This window comes from Tursiops truncatus, chromosome 6, assembly GCF_011762595.2.
Source record: "Tursiops truncatus isolate mTurTru1 chromosome 6, mTurTru1.mat.Y, whole genome shotgun sequence".
In the NCBI taxonomy this organism is placed as follows: domain Eukaryota; kingdom Metazoa; phylum Chordata; class Mammalia; order Artiodactyla; family Delphinidae; genus Tursiops; species Tursiops truncatus.
In genome coordinates, this window is record NC_047039.1 from 90,982,334 (window position 1) to 90,995,801 (window position 13,468).

Genomic DNA, 13,468 nt, shown 5'->3' on the forward strand with positions numbered 1-13,468 from the left:
AAGATGTTCACTTAGTTTGGTGAAACATAATAATGTAATAACCTTAAAAAGTCTGAGGAAAATGCCCCTAAACTCATGGTGTGCACAACAGGCCTGGAATTTGGATTCTTTCATTTGGTGGAGTTTTCATATTTTCAGCCTTTGGTCAGACTTAAATTCCAGGGAGACATCCTTGCCTAATATTTTGGCACTTTCCCTAGTCACAGTTCGAAGCCAGAAGTATAGATATAAGTGAAATGAAAAAATAATGAAAAACAAAAGTCAATCAAACCTTTTTCCTTTTTCCTTTAATGGGATAAAAAATTTTAAAAAGCAAATCTGTTTGACTTTCAGTCAAAGCCTGGGATCAAGTTTTCATTCTGCAAACGTTTCGCCATGCTTTAATTTGATAGGGTTCCACCTACCCCACACTGGCCACATTTTCTTTTTCTTTTTTTTTTTTTTTTTTGCGGTACGCGGGTCTCTCACTGCTGTGGCCTCTCCCATTGCGGAGCACAGGCTCCGGACGCGCAGGCTCAGCGGCCATGGCTCACGGGCCCAGCCGCTCCGCGGCATGTGGGATCTTCCTGGACCGGGGCACAAACCCGTGTCCCCTGCATCGGCAGGCGGACTCTCAACCACGGCGCCACCAGGGAAGCCCCTGGCCACATTTTTTAAACCCAAGAGCTCCTTTTGCAGGTAATATCTTATCGAGACCAACGACTCTTGTGACTAACTCTCAGGTTATGCCTTTGGAAAAACATATGCACACAGGTCTTGCTAGAGCTGAGAAAAAACAAAGATTTTTGTCTGTTGTCAATGTCATGTGCTTCAATACTGGTACCAACACAATCATGTCAGAGACACAGCCATCTGAATGCCATTGTAATTAGCATCAAGATTTTGTAACGTCCCTCAATCAAACTGTATATCTGCAGTTTAGCTCCTTTCCAAAGGGAGCTAAGAGGCAGACAAGCCTCTTGCATCACCTTACTATCCCTTCTCCCTGCCATGCCTGAAGGAAATCACACTGTATTTTTGGCAGAAGCAAAGACAAGGCAGAGATGTTAATGAGGGAGCTGGACATGCACAAGAATTCCAGCACTTGTGTGTTCCAGAAAGTGAACTGATAGAACGCTTACAGGGATGCTTGCTCTCTGTGGAAGTCATCAAGGGTTGACATTAACAAGGGAATAGTAATAAACCTAAATTCAGGAAAAGTAAAAGAATACTAACAGCAGGAGGTTGAGGGTTGCAGAGAGTAGGAAGTGTCCACTCTTGGCTGTGCTTTAACTCCCATGTACATTTCATGAGTCTCCTCCCCACCTGGGCCTCTGGAAAATGAGGAAGCATTGGGCCAGATGGGATCTTGGGACCCTCCCAGGTCTGATACTCTGTGAATAGACAAAACAACACAATGTCCACAGCAGGACTCTGAGAACTGGGCTTCACTGACAAGCCAGATGATGCCAAAAGACCATCCATGTGGAGATCATCAATGACAGTAGATAGACCTAGAAGTAACAGGATACCTACCTGATTTGCATAATAAAAAGAAAAGTGATCAGGCAGCACTGGAGTCACTCAAAGCATTGCCACTTTGAAATGTTTCATTTCTTATGGAATGTGATTTTTCCTCCCTGTTTGAAATAGTGATCAGGTTGCCTAACTGAAGGATTTTTCTAAGCCCAGTCATGAGCATATTAAAAATCCTGGAGGCTAACTTTTGGAAAAAATAGATTTTTTAAAATTAGAAACCCAACGAAGAGGTCCGGTAAAGCATCTCTGTAAGAAAGAGACATAGGGAAATTCCCTGGTGGTCCAGTGGTTAGGACTCCACGCTTTCACTGCTGAGAGCCTATGTTCAATCCCTGGTCAGGGAACTATGATCCCACAAGCTGTGTGGCACAGCCAAAAATATATAAATAAATAAAAATTTTTTTAAAAAAAGAGAGAGACATAGCATTGAGCACCTAGTATGTGCCGGACACTAACACTCACAACTGGGAAACATGAGGGATCGACACAACCCCCAGCTCCCACAGATAGGTACACAGTCCCTAAAGTAAAGGTCAGAGATAATAAAGAATGAGAAGGAGGCCATCTATCCTTCCTTGGGGATGTTAGAAGTGACATTGTAGTAAGAGTGACATCAGATTGGCCCTAGAAGTGTCATTTTATGGACCTCTGGCTATGACAAAAGTGTTACAAGTGGAAAAATGAAGGATGCTGTATTTGCAAAGGATAAGATTTTTCAAAACTGTATTGAACCTCAGTTCTCTCATCCCTAAGTTGGAAATAAGAATACTCCCTGCCTTGTAGAAACAGAGCTCTTCAATTCAATGAACGTTTAAGAAGCACCTAAAACACAGAGTAAGCTGTATGTGTGACACCACGATAAGATTCAAGGGGGAAAGGAGAAAATGATATTGGGGCTCCACCTCCATGAGAACAGTGATCAACTCTGAAATTATAGAGGCTTAATTAAGGTCGTATAATTAAGTATCTGGTGTTTTTCTTCAGGGGACCATAAAATGCTCCCTGTGTAAAACTTTCTTAACATGATCCCTAAGACATCTTTGGAGGGAGAAGAAAAATAGAAAAGATATTGTAGTTCCTCATGAGTAGGTTGAGCCTAGTCCAGCTTAAAGGTTAGACAGATGCTCCCTCTCCACTCCAGCTATCTCCAACCAGGTTCAGGTTTAAGCATCATGATGAAGCTGGGACCCCTGCAGGAACTCACCAGTCTCCAAGATCATCAAACTCAATGGCATCTGCAAATATCAATACATTGAGCCTCAATGGAACTACATTTACTGATTTTCCACTGCATGTCAGGCCCAGAGCTGACCTCAGATAGAGCATGGGATGCAGAACCTTGCTCCTTTGCTCATCAACTTTAGGGAACTCAGACATACAATCAAGGAAAATTCCATATGGAATGTTCTAGAACAATGCCATCTGGAACAGTCAGAGAATAGTGTTACAGAGGAGGTGCCATTTGGGTTACCAAGCAGAGAACATGTACAGTAAGGACATGTCAGGCAGAAGGAATACCTCGAGCAAAGGCTCAGAGGGGTAAAGGAGCATGGGAACCTGTTCAGTGTCATGCTTGAGAAAACAGTGAGTCGTCTGGAGGCAGAGAATGTGGCTAGAGATGTGTGCAAGAGCCAAGTTATAAAGGGTCGCCCTGTGTGCCAAGGCAAGGAGCTTGGCTGTCATCCAATAGTCATGGGGAACCACTGAGAGCTTTCAGACGCAGGAGTGACGTGGTCTTTAAGAGTGCTCCCTCTCGGGCACTATGAAGGCAGACTGTCAGGGGAAAGACCAAAGGCAAGGAGGCAGGTTAGGAGGAGTTTTATTGCTATTTTTGTGTGGACCATCTGTTCTGAAAGGAACAACACAGAGTAAGTCATGTGCCCTGAAAACCTTTTACGTAGGCTACTATGGGGGCTGTTTAGCACATAGTGGACACACATCAGAGAATCAGGACGTAGTGCCAAGTGAGAGGCAGGCAGCACAGAATGGTGGTCTTAGAGGGAGAAAGAGCCAACAAAAACTCAGTCCAGCAATTTTCAGTTGTATGACACTGGGCAACTCAACCAAACTCATGGAGCTGCAGTTTCCTCGTGTGTAAGACGGCAATCCTGATGCCAACCTGGCCAGCCTCCTGTGAGTGAGAGATGCACACAAGGTCCCTGGCAGAGCTTCGGGCACAGAGTGGGTCCTCTGTAAGTGGTATCCACCATTATTACAGTGGAAAAGCCTTTTGCCAAGAATGCTCTCAGAAAAGATCCATTCACCAAGACAAGAGGCTTCCTCTGCTGAGCACCAGTAACCAAAGCAAACAGAGCAATGGGGACAAACTCAGAGTTAATACCTACACGAGAGGCTCAGGTGTCTCTTTGATGGAAAGCAAAAACCAGCCTGAGTCTAACAAGCCCATACACACCGATCAGAGCTGCCTATGCTCAGCAGCCTTGGGCACATTCCCACGTAACCTGGTTTGACAAGCTGCGCTGGCCAAGTGCCCAGCTTCCAATCAGAATCTACAAGGCCTAGAGATTATTTGACAATTTCTCTCTCTCTAGGAGGGCAGTTATGGTGCAGAATGGAGGCATCAATATACATTTTAAGCATATACACATCACCCTTTCATTTCCTATCTCATTTAGAGGCTCAATTACTTCTTCTGGATAGCAACAGTACCACTCTCGTGGCACAAAGCTCTGAACATAGCTTCCACAATTAGCACAGCTAATTTACCATCTGGGAACAGTTTGGGTTCTAGAATCATGGCTCATGGTTGCAGATATTCTGATATTCTCAGCTCAGACTGTGTTGAGGTTCCTGCTCTAGACCACTTATTTGGAAACTGAGAGGACTCATGCATGAAAACATGCTCATTGCTAACTACTGGGGTGGCCAAAAAGTTCATTCAGTTAATGAATATGTTGTTCAATAAAGTTCTTGGTGAAAATGACAAATGTGTCTTTTATTTTGCTTAAAACCAAACGAACTTTTTGGCCAACCCAATATTATCTCTCCTCCTATCTCCTGACTCTCATCCTCTCATTTGCATTCTGGAAACTTGTCATGATCCCATTCAGACACCAACTGTCTCCTTCCCTCTACCACTGTATGTTGCTCAAAGTATCCCATACCCACTGCTGCTTCTCACCTGGTAGTCACCCTTCAGCCTTTGGAAATCCCTTTCTGCCTTCCCTATGAGACTGAAATGTTCTGGGCAAGTCACTAGTGATCTTTCCAAACACAACAGGGTCTCACCCTACTTGGCCCCGCTTCAGTACTGTCCACTTGACCACTCACCACTTCTGCAAAGCCACCCCTCTCTTGACTTCCTGACACTCCTCCCACTCTCCTGGCCACCCCAGGGTCACACTGGCCGATCCTTCTTCTTCTGTCCATTTCTGGTCGTGGGCTTTCTGGAGCTTTTTTCCCAGGGTCCCCTCTCTTCCCATAATCCTCTTCCTAGAAGATGCCACAGCTATCTACCCTGGTTCCAGATGCCTCCTACGACCCCAAGAATACAGAATCTTCTTCGACTCTAGCCCAACTCTCTCTCTCATGAATCTAAACAGCAAAGTCAGGCCCCTGGTGGAATCCCACACCTGCTTGTCCTACACTGGCCTCAAACACAGCTGTCCAAATCCAAACTCTCAACTTTCCCATCAAAACCTGCTCATCTGCTGATGCTTGCTGCCTTGGTTGGTGGCACCGCCATCCTCTCTACCCAAGGTAAAAAGCTCAGGCATTCTTGACTTCTATTCTATTCCACATTTACTGAGTTGGATCTGTTCCTTCCCTCCTTTCTTAATGTCCCAGCTCCTGGCCAAACTCTTACCTGGGCTTTTGCCATCACTTTATAACCAGTCTTCCTGCTTACTTCTCTTGCCTTTTCAGAGTCTCCTCATTGCTGTCTTTATAAAGCACAGAGAATATTACCTTCAGAGAAAAGATCCTCACCGCACCCTCCTCCCCAGACCATCTCCCTAGCATGACATCCAACACTCCTCTACAATGTAGTAAGAACATACATTTGGGGTCTATCTCTCCTACTAGATCATAAATTCTTTAGTGCCTACAATTGTTCCTCAATAGCTGAATGCCAACCAACCTGTCTCAAGATGTCCCACAAGGCAACACTGTCCCAATGTATACACGACACACCTGTGTCTTCCTTCCAGCCTTGCAGACTCTGAAATTCAATCTTGTCATTGTCCCAAAGGCAGATTTGGGGAAGACAACTCACAATAACCAAGCTTATAGCAACCTGAAGCATAAGCCTGAAAACCAATATGCTAATTTATGAGAAGAAATATCCCTGTAATGTGGAGTGACATGTTTGTGCTGACAAAATCAATTCAATTCTCCTGCTCACTATAGCACATAACATTGACTGTTAACACCATGGCAGTTACTTCCAAGCAATGTGGATACAAATGAATAATACCTAGCCTCCATCCTGTAGGGGCCTAGTGATAAATTTACAGTAACACCATACACAGATCTAGATCAAAAGAAATTAAAATCCTTGTTGAGCACAGACCCACGCCAGTCTAGTTAACATGATTTGAACATTTAATAACATCAGGCTCTGGCAGATACAGATGTTGGTGTCTACCAGAGACAGATCTGGCAGGAAGACTGTAAACAGTTGTTTGCTTTTCAGAGCACAGACTCTCCTGGAGAGAGCCCAATTTTACCTCCCTGACTCAGTTTTTCTATGTCCCTCACTGACCACCACCTCTTCTGAGGGGCACATGCATGAAATGCCATCCATTTAGTTACAGTCAAGTTCAACAGTCCTGGAAGCTATTCACTCACACTACGGCAGGCTCCTAAACAATTCTTGCTCTTTGAGAATCTCATAAGAGCTTCAGACTCTCTGAAAGCCCCATACACACAGATTTTTTATACACTCTCAGGGGGTTCTCAGGCTTCGTTGCCTTCAGTTCTTTCTCTGGAGCAGTGTTTCTCAACCTCAGCAATACTGGCACTCTGGATCAAGTCATTCTTTGTTGCTGGGATCTGTCCTTTGCATTCTAGAATGCTTAGCAGCATCCCTGGCCTCTACACCCCAGATGCTAACGGCCCACCCTCAACCAGTTGTGAAAACCAGAAATGTCTCCAGACATCATTTAATGTTCCCTGGGGGAGAAAGTTAGCCCAGTGGAGAACTTCTTTTCCAGAGAGACATTTGACTGTCTCTGCTCTTACCCCATGAACAATGCACGGAGGATCCAGCTTTAAGAGTAGGCAGGTGCTGTGCACCTGCCCTGCCCAGACTTTAGGCTATCAATCAGTTCAGCAGTTGAATTAGCTTTAAAAAGAAGAACACTGAAAAGTTTCTGCATTCTGGTTCTACCAATGTATAAAATAAATATCTGAATGTGGATCAGGGTTGGGAGGGAACCTGAAAACATGTGTTCAGGTTATCGATCAGGATGGAGGAATTTTAAGCTTTGTTTGTTTGTTTGTTTCCATCACTGGGGAGAAGAAAAACCATCATCACTAGTGTGCGTGTGTTTACAAAATATTATATGACTATATCTGTTAGCTAACTAACCTGGAGTCCACCTAAAGCTGCTTGTGACCACTAGCCACCTGGCGGAGCTCCACATGGTTCTGGTATAGCTGGCATTACTGTCAGGCTCTCCTAAAGTATAGAGACCTGCAGCCCGTGCCAGTTCTCAAGACCACCTGCAGGTCTTAAAAGAAAGCAAAGATGTCATCATCCCCCTGATACCTCCGTGCAAGATACGTAACGAGGATTTGCTGTGGGCCAGGCACTGTGCTTTATGCACATCAAATCATTTAAATCTAACAACAAGCTAGAAAAGTTGGTATTATTGTCCCTGCTTTAAAGAGAAAAGAACTGAGCCTCAGAAGTTTCATAGGTTGCTTAGAGTCACACTGCCAGTAAGTGACAGAGCTGGAATTAAAACACAGCTCCTCTCACACTAGGACCAGTGCTCTTTTCCTGTCACTGTCATATGTCTGGATCAGTTGCAAAATTTGGCTAAGATTATTTAAAACAGGAAGAAGTTGTCTCTGTGACATGTATGAAAATCAAGGCAAACAGCTCAACTCGTTCACTTGGATGGGGAAATACACCCAAACAGATTTTTTATATCAAACCGATATAATTCCTGATTGACATAATGTTTAACAACAACAACAAACAAACAAACAACAACAAAACATACAAACAAAAAAATACACACACACACACACACACACACACATATATATGAATCCACTTAGAGCAGTGTTTGGCTATCATCTTCAAACTCCCAGTCTTCTCATAACACATGCAGCTACATGCTGCACTGAGGGTAAGGCAGAAGCCCAAGAATTCTGACTTGGAGGGCTTTCCTCCCCATCTCCTCATCAGCAACTACAAGTTGCTGGCTCTGAGCAGGAAAATATTCACTAGCCTTTAGTTACCAATTCAAACCAGGGACCTCCTCATTCTGCCCACACAACTCCAAAGGAAGTCTGGGACAGGGATGAAGAGACCAGATTGATGGGACTAGTCCAAAACACAAATAATGTATTTCCTCCCAAATATGAAAACAACACTTGAAGCCAGGGTGTAATAATACGTTTTCCCAGTATGGTTGCTTTCACAGATTGTTACAAGTGTCCCTTGATTATACTTCTAAGAATATCAAGTCTGGATTTCTTCCTTCCTTTCCCTCCTCTCTTACCTTCTTTTCCTTCCTTCTTTCCCCTTCCGGCAGTCGTATCCTGACCCCCTCCTTTGCACCAACCCCTATGCTGGGACCTGGGGAGACTGAGATGAATGGAACCCAGACCCTGTCTTATCTTAAAGCTTAGTGAGAGAGACTGGCAAACAATACCGAGGGAGTATGACAGGTACTGGAACAAATGGAGTTGTGCTACCGCCCCCTCAAAAAGATGGAAACATTCAAAGTAGTGCAGGAAAATCATTCATTCACTTGAAGTACTGGAGGTCAGGGTCAAAAGAGGTATCTCAGAAGGTATAACATTCATATATAACACTGCAAATCAGGGTCTCAAAACTAGTTAGAAAAGCATGACTTTGACGGGATCATTGGATTCTATGATATGAAATCCTATCAAAAAGAAATGAGAACAAAGCTTTTTTCTCCCCTTAAAGAGCAGAGATAAGGGCAGGGATAAGGAATATGGTTAATGAGTGCTGCTTTTCTTATTCATTAAATTCATTAATATTTATTGTGTTTTAGTTTTCAAATTACTTTTGCATGCATTATATTAATTTTGCCTTAAAATAGCCCTATGGGGTAAATAATATTATCTCCATTGTACTGTTGAGACAATGGAGGCTCAGAGAGGTAAGTGGCTCTCTCAAGGGCTAGAGATAGCTGAGAGAAGAATGGGCCTCTCAAACTCACCTCCAACTGCCTGCAAAGCCCAGGTCCTGCAAGGCCTCCATGCATGCCATGAGTCCTGGGAAACGAGTAATGTTATTCAACTGCAGTCTCCCAGGCATCACATGTGGAGGTGTGTTCAAGAGGCTCTGGGGTGTTTAGAAGAGAATAAAGTGGGTTTTAATGGAAAAGACTGTTCTACTTATAGCGGCTCCAAAAAAAAAAAGTGATTCACTCTTCAAGCCTGACATGTTTTGAGAGACAGACATGCCTGTAAATTTGGCCAGACTCGTGGGTGCCAGATGGTAATTGACAAAGACCCTAGGGCTTGGCGATCAATCCAGGACTTCCTCATGTTCCTCACTGGGCTCTCCAGGGGCCAGGCATAGTGCATAATTAAGTCAGATGGTTGCAGAGGGGAAGAGATGGGTCATTTTCTCTATGGAGAGGTTTTTTTCTTGGCAAGATGCAGAATGACACACTTCAGGCAGCAGGAAGATGATTTCCATAAAAAACAGTGGAGAGGGAGGGAAATCATGAAGTTACTGAAAGACAAACAAAGCCTAAATACCATAAACAGAGTATGGAGTTCCCAACCAGAGGCACAATTATCTCTTACCTCAAACTTGGACAGGACTCAAGCAAGCATTATAAGAGATTTTCTCATGCACATGAGTAATTCCCCCTCTCATTAAAATGTTATAGATGAGCCTCACTTGGAAAACAGCAAAGTGTGAATTCCAGTGCAAGAACGAGATGAGGCAAAAAGGGGCCTGAGGAAGTCCTAGCAGAAAGCTTTAAGGCAGTCCAACAATCTTCTAAAAAGCAAAACAGTGGCCACAGTGAGAAGAAAGACACAAAGAAGAGGAGGGATTATCCGTAAGAAGACCACTGTTACACATGCACAGATGCCTTCCATTTAACTACTTTCCCTTTAATGAAAATACAAGTTCATAAATAAACATAAGATTACTTATCTATTACAATAAGGGAAAATCCTTTTTTTTCAATCTCGCTTATGGTTTAACCACTTGGGACTTTTCCGTCTTCGACCAAAGTCAGTACCTGTTAAAAAAAAAAAGAACTGATGGGGCTTCCCTGGTGGCGCAGTGGTTGAGAGTCCGCCTGCCGATGCAGGGGACATGGGTTCGTGCCCTGGTCCAGGAAGATCCCACATGCCACAGAGCGGCCGGGCCCGTGAGCAGTGGCCGCTAAGCCTGCATGTCTGGAGCCTGTGCTCCGCAATGGGAGAGGCCACAACAGTGAGAGGCCCGCGTACCACAAAAAAAAAAAAAAGAACTGATGGGATTGATAACAATGTAATTTAATGAAGGTGTGATTCACATAGGATTTAATGGCATGACAGAGAACTACACTGATATCCCTAACCCACAAGTTTTGGGGCACCATCTTTCCATCATGGATGTTTTCATGATATCCTGAGGCTACAGAGAGAGCCAAGAAGACCACGGATATGAATGTCAAGTCTTAGAAGGTCTAGTCCAGTACCTCAACAGATCATATGTGAGCGGACTCTGGAACTGGAATCAGATTTGAATTTTTAACTCTACATACCATCCCGAAAGCACTATGAATTGGTTGATGACAGTAACATTCACCAAGATAGAAAAAGAGTAGCAGGAACAGAGGGAAACAAAAATTAATGAGTTTGACATAAGACCCGCTGAACCTGAGGCAACTACTGAACATTTCCAGGTTGGGGGATATCTCATAGGCAACTGATTACCAACATTTCAAAGAACAGAAACAGAAAGAACACACTCAAAAATTAGAGATGATATTTACTTTTCTCTGCTTTCATATGTGAATGTGTTACTTGATCCCTGCATCCTTGTTGTTATTTATGCCATCTGTCATCAGATATGGTAAGTTTATTCCTACATACTACAACACAAAGACTTTTGAGTTGGGGAAAGAATTCTCCCTGGAAAATTTTAGGCATGTGACACATTCAGACTGACTTTATCCTTAAAGGGATGAACAAGGACAGAAACATGTCTCCATGGGTTTTGATGGGAGAAGGGACATCCATCCCTTCTCCTTATATAAAGCCGTTTTATATAGCCACTTTATATGAAGGGCTGATTACCATGACTCACCTGAATGTATAACAAGTATACTACGACAACCCTTAAAATATGATAGTATTCCCACAAGTGATGAATATCCTTCCAGATCACAGGTATTCTCTTATTTTGTTTTTTTGTTTGTTTGTTTGTTTTTTTGCGGTACGCGGGCCTCTCACTCTTGTGGCCTCTCCCGTTGTGGAGTACAGGCTCTGGGCGCGCAGGCTCAGCGGCCATGGCTCACGGGCCCAGCCTCTCCACGGCATGTGGGATCTTCCCAGACCAGGGCACGAACCCGTGTCCCCTGCATCGGCAGGTGGACTCTCAACCACTGTGCCACCAGGGAAGCCCTTATTTTGTTTTTTATAATGTTTCTTCTGATTATAAAGTAATATATTTCCATTGCAGTATGTTTAAAAAAAATACAAAAAGACCAACAAGAAAACAAAAGTTACCTTCAACTCTAGCAGAGATAACCTTTTTAATAACTGGGTGTATTTTCTCCCTATTGATTTCTACACATTAAAAACATGTATTTGGGGGTATATGACACCATTCTGTACATACCATTTTATACCATTTTTTTCTCCTTAGCATTATATATTGAGTATTATCCCATGACATTAAATATTTTAACTACATGATTCTTATTGGCTAAATATTACACCTTTTGATATAAATAGATCATAACTAATTTAACTAATCCTCCATCAATAGAAATTTGGTTTGTTTCCAGCTTTTTGATAGTATAAGTAACAAAATTTTTAAAATACTCATACTTAAATATGGTTACACTTCTGTATTCGTCAGAACAGAGTTTCATGAAAAGAGTATTTACAAAGGTATTGGTGGGTTTAAGAGCAACCAACAACAATAATGAGGCAAAAAGGTGTACACCCAGAAGAAGTGGAGAATCCACCACTAGCCAGGCCTGAAGGAGCAAAGGGAGGGAGTGGCCACTAGAACCCAGTGAGGGCTATAGCAGAAGGAGGGGCCACATGACAGGGGATGTGGCCTTGGGTGAGGAAGGCAAACACTCCCAAACCATGGCCCAGCAGGGAGGGAGCAAGAGAAAATAATACTCTACCCTCTCTTTCCACCTGTTCTCTGACTGCCTTAGCTTCCCAATGGAGAACTCAGTGAGCAGAGAGAGGACAAGGGAACTGGGTTGATGCAGTTCATTGAGTTCAGCCTCCCTGGGAAGAGAGCAGGATGGAGAAGGTGTTGGACACACCTAGGGGGACAGAGAATATCCAGCTCAACACCTTTGCTTATGCCCTAAGTCAGAGCCACAAACACTGTGAAGATTTAAAACACATACCGTGTGGTGAGTTCCTCTGAAGTTGCACTACCTGAGTTCAAAATAGGTACAAAGCAGCCTAGCTTGTCTAAGTCTAATCTGTTTATGCCAAGTCTAGAACTGGGTCAGCCCTCCTCCAAGCCTTATTCTGTTGCAGCCACTGAGGAGCCTTCTACTGAGCCAGTGCATACTAGAGCAGCCAGTATATTAGCACACTCAGGAAATTCTTGAGTTAGCCTTGCTGCCTAGGCCAATTATATAATGCACCTACAGGGTGATCCCTATCACAATTATTACACAATTTCTAATCTGTATGACTTTCTTCCCTGGGCCCCAATTTTTAGTTCATATTCAATGTTATAGGATAGAGCCGTACTCTTAACACTAGCTAGTGGTCTGTGGTCTTGACACCCTAATTTTGGCCAGCATCATCTTACTGGAGGCTGGTTCCTGCCTCCTTTCCAAGCAGTTGGCTGATGCCCTGCCCCAATATCAGTAGACCACCTATAACCTATAACCATAGCTGTGCCCATGAACTGAGTAAAATCACTACTTGCTAGAAATACTTGTTGCCAGACTCTGCTACCAGGTTGAATATTTCTGGCTGTCCAGCCCACATGGAAGCAAATTTGAAGCATTTTTATTTTTTTTTAACATCTTTATTGGAGTATAACTGCTTTACAATGTTGTGTTAGTTTCTGTTGTATAACAAAGTGAATCAGCTATACTTATACAAATATCCCCATATCCCCTCTCTCTTGCATCTCCCTCCCACCCTCCCTATCTCACTGTTCTAGGTGGTCACAAAGCACTGAGCTGATCTCCCTGTGCTATGCAGCTGCTTCCCACTAGCTACCTGTTTTACATTTGGTAGTGTATATATGTCCATGCCACTCTCTCACTTCGTCCCAGCTTACCCTCACCCTTCCTCGTGTCCTCAAGTCCATACTCTACGTCTGCGTCTTTATTCATGTCCTGCCCCTAAGTTCTTCAGAACCTTTTTTTTTTTTTTAGATTCCATATATATGTGTTAGCATACAGTATTTGTTTTTCTCTTTCTGACTTACTTCACTCTGTATGACAGTCTCTAGGTCCATCCACCTCACTACAAATAACTCAATTTCATTTCTTTTTATGGCTGAGTAATATTCCATTGTATATATGTGCCACATCTTCTTTATCCATTCATCTGTCGATGGACA

The 13,468-nt window shown here is 43.3% G+C and overlaps 1 long non-coding RNA gene across 2 annotated transcripts in view; it reads right to left on the reverse strand.

The window, feature by feature from the left end:
- LOC117312658 (uncharacterized) overlaps nt 1-13,468 on the reverse strand; it is a 454,876-nt gene that overhangs the window by 390,185 nt on the left and 51,223 nt on the right. Inside the window, exon 1 of one of the 2 annotated variants that reach the window (XR_012332623.1) lies at nt 8,904-10,104. The exons of the other annotated variant lie outside the window; for it this stretch is intronic. This is a non-coding gene — a long non-coding RNA (uncharacterized lncRNA). Of the gene's footprint in view, nt 1-8,903; nt 10,105-13,468 lie in introns of those variants that run through there. 2 annotated transcript variants of the gene reach the window in all.